Source organism: Pleurodeles waltl, chromosome 11 (genome assembly GCF_031143425.1).
Source record: "Pleurodeles waltl isolate 20211129_DDA chromosome 11, aPleWal1.hap1.20221129, whole genome shotgun sequence".
Lineage (NCBI taxonomy): Eukaryota > Metazoa > Chordata > Amphibia > Caudata > Salamandridae > Pleurodeles > Pleurodeles waltl.
In genome coordinates this window covers 407,140,610-407,144,550 of record NC_090450.1, presented here as the reverse complement: position 1 = coordinate 407,144,550, position 3,941 = coordinate 407,140,610, and the positions used below count along the sequence as shown (strand labels likewise).

At 46.8% G+C, this 3,941-nt stretch overlaps 1 pseudogene; it reads left to right on the top strand.

Moving 5' to 3' along the window:
* Positions 1 to 1,904: 1,904 nt before the first annotated feature.
* LOC138265735 (serine/arginine-rich splicing factor 7 pseudogene) lies at positions 1,905 to 3,720 on the top strand (annotated as a pseudogene).
* Positions 3,721 to 3,941: the final 221 nt, after the last annotated feature.

The window sequence follows — 3,941 nt, the reverse complement described above, 5'->3', positions numbered from 1 at the left end:
TAAGCCTTTATATCCTGTTCCTTTGCCAGAGAAACCGTGGGATAAAGTTGCCATTTAATTTGTTACCAAGGCACATGAGATATCTTGTGGTGGCGGTGGATTCTTTTTCAAAATGGGTTTATTATTCTTTCACTTCTGAAACCGATTCGGATGTGGTTATCAGTTTTTTAAGCAAATTGTTTAGATCAGACGGGCCTGTCAACACAATTGTTAGGGACAATGGTTCACATTTTTTGTCTAAAAAAATTTCAGATTTTTTGACTTTACATGACATCAAACATCTCAGGGTGGCACTTCACAATCCATCGGCGAATGGATTAGTAGAAAGGGTCAATCTGATTTTAAGGAAGGAATTCAAACAGCTTTTGCATCAAATGTTGATGTTGCAGAATTTCTGCAAGAGAAAATTTGGGCATACCTATGTACTCCTCATTCAACTACAGCTTGTTCTCCATTCAAGTTGATGAGGGGAAGGGATCCCAGAACCAAACTCGTGCCAAGGTGGATGGTTCATGTTTTGAGTGATATTGACAAAAAAATCTCAGTTGGGGGTTAAGAACACCATGAGAAGTACTATTTTTGATAAACAACTTAAGCAGAAATGTAATTTTGATCACAGGTTCACTACTAACATAATTGAATTAAAGGTCAATGATTGGGTTTTACTTAAAAAACCTTTTACAGTAAGGAAAGGAGAATCTAGATAATATTTTCCATCTAAAGTTCTCAAAATTACCAGAGCTTCTGTATTATTAGATGACGAGGTTGGTGGAGCAGAAGTTGTGTAATTCCTATTAATTCTGAGCAACTCAAGATTTTCAGGAACATGTCTCATTTAAAGGAGGATGAGGATTCAATGTTATCAACAGATTTGCAAGAATTTGCATGTGAAGGGTCTTTGAAATCTTAGGATTTAGATTCTGGTCTCATAAACGATTTTGAGGTTCACATGAATGATTCTGAGGTTCCGGGTTTTGTTCCTGATCATCAGTCTATTGCTAATGGTTCAGATCCTGATGGTGACAAAAACATTGATGATGCTACTTCTAAATGTGTTACAACTAGAAGTTCGAGACAAATTAACTTACCTGTTAACTTTTGAGATTGTATTCTGTCTTAATGTTTCTTTGCTAGTTTATTATAAGGGAGGGAGATGTTGTAATATGTAATTTCCTTTTGTACTTTATATTATGTTGTACGTCATCTTCTTGCATGTATTTCACTTACGCGAGTGGCTCCAATGGAACTTTTGTTCCATTGGTTGTTCTTCTGGGTTCTGGAGTGCGGGCGGCTCGGTTCTGAGTCGGCCGTTATTCCAGGACAGAGGACGGAGAGGCAGCTACGTGCGTGGGTCACTTTTGGTCTGAATAAACTTACTGACTCATCTTGAGACTCCGGTTCTTCATTTATTTACAAGTGTCCTGCCACAATAAGCCCCCAAAATGTTTTTTTCTCCATTCGGCTTGCGATCACCCTCCAGTCTTGTGTTATTTGGACAGCGAGGAAAGACAGCGCCTGACATTTGACCGTAGCATTTGAATGCAGAGCAAATGCAACAAGATAAGACGACGAAGAGGGACGCTGAGGTAATGAATATAGTCACACTGCACCGTGCACACGATCTGCCACTCGGTAAAAAAAAAAAATATTATTGACATCTACGAACAAAAAGGCCATTCATATGGATTTACATTTTCCCACGAACTTAGTAGTGGCGTGCTTTGCTGTGAATTATTACGTAGAACCACTCTTAGAACTTGGGCTTACAACAGGAAAACACTCCCTGTATCCGAACTCGCTCGCCATATCTGATTGTCTCCTATTCCCATTCACCTTCCTTGTTTGCCCTTATCCCTCGGTAAATTCTGTAGCGCGGGTCTAGTCTTTCTCGTTCCTTGAGGGCGGAAGCGGAAAAGGCGGGATTAAGAGGAGGAGTGGCGTCGTGCAGTGAGGAAGAAGCTGGGTCTGCGTCCTCCATTCGGCTCGTGGGCCTCACTTTGTTCGTATCCAAAGACCCACGAGGCTAGAGGCCCGCCCGGCACCGGCACACGGGACGTGTGACTACCCCCCTCAGAAGGACACGGAGCGGAGACCACCTGCACACAGGCGCGTGGACGACGAGACCAGGGCGGAGCTAAGGCCTACGGCTGACTAGACTAGCAACCGAGGCACGCGGAGCCACGACCATATGAGCTCCGATCCTTGAGAAATTGAGACGGGGCCGAGCGAGAGACACGGAAGCTGACGCCGGCAGAGACCCGCGCACGAGTATTGGAAGAAACAAGCACGCTTGGAGCCGCACCATCTTCCAAGACGTCCATGCGAAAGACCGCGAGGGCCTCGGTGAGCATTCGAGCCTGCTACTGAAGAGAACGTAGGGGGATGCGCCGGGGCGGAGCCTAGGCCACAAACCCTGAGGTAACGAGGAACATCCGGTCCGCGACAAAGCGCGGGAAAGCGCTTTAGTCTCTGATTCAAGTGGCATTTTCCTTAACGCCAGTTAGTTTGCCTCTTTTTAGTGAACTCAAAAATTGATCACCGATCCCGGGCAGTGAACCGGAGAACGTTCTCAACAGAAAGAGACTCGGGTGGTGGCACTCTTGTTAGATTAGTTGACGACTTTAAGAGATCGATAAACTGAGGCAAAGCAAATAGACATTGAGAGTTAAAGCAGAAGAACGGACATGAGACTTGAGAAAATGAGAGACTGAACAAGGACTGATTCGGGGCTTAGAGAAGCATAACAGACTGAGAGAAAAAACATCCAATTATTCGTGTAAAAAATCGCCGATAGAAAGCAGATCGCGCTTGGCCAGAAAACCACGCGGCTGCTGCTGTGAGAGGCAAACAAAAGTGTGTTAGTGCGCTTCTGTAGGGGTGCAACATGTCGCGCTTTGGTGGGCGCTATTCCAGAGATGAATTTGGGTCATCCAGCAGACAAGGAGGGCGTGAACCTGACGGCGAACGCAAAGTGTTCGTAGGTAACCTGGCTGCTGGTGCTGGCAAGGGTGAGGTAGAGCGTGCATTCCGTTACTATGGCCCCCTAAGGAGCGTCTGGATTGCTAGGAATCCACCTGGATTCGCCTTCGTGGAATTTGAAGACCCGCGAGATGCCGAAGATGCAGTCCGTGGCTTAGATGGAAATAAGGAGATATGCGGTTCCCGAGTCCGAGTGGAGCTGTCTTCTGGCCGACCCAGGCGGTCTGGGTATGACCGGCCTCCAGCCAGAGGTGGCTTCGATCCCTCTGACCGATGCTATGATTGTGGCGAGAGGGGTCATTATGCATATGATTGCCACCGTTTCAGTGGCCGACGTAGGAGGAGCAGGTCCAGGTCTCGCTCTCAATCGCGTTCCAGAGGCAGAAGGCGCTCCCGCTCACGCAGCAGAAGTCGTGGCAGGAGAACCAGGTCACCTTCTCCTCGCAGGTCCAGATCGTCTCCCCGCAGATCGGGCTCGGCTAAGAGATCAAGATCTCGGTCTCGGTCGCGATCTGGGGGTCGGGGAAGAAGCAGGTCTGTTTCCCGGGGTAGAGGCCGGTCTGCCTCCCCTGCCAAAAGCCGCTCACAATCCAGATCGCCAAGTCCACGGAAGTGATTATTCTAACCCTTCATGTCTTTCCACCCCCTTCCAGCAGTGTAACTCCCACCCAAGAAACGAGTAGCGTTGTGTTAAAACGAATGTTTCGAATAAAGTTGTTTTTGTTTACATTATAAAAAGAATGGACAGCATTGAGCCCAAATAGGGAATTCCACATATTGCATCACATGCTGTGCGAAAGACAGCCTGATTTATTTACTAGTTACTTGTGTTAACGTCACACTGTTAATTTCTTCCCCAGGTGGATGGTCGCAAACAGAATGGCACATGGCTGGCTATACAGTGTCGGTGAGAAAATCTCACAACATAAATGTGGCTGGGAGCATGCGTAAATTGGCCATGT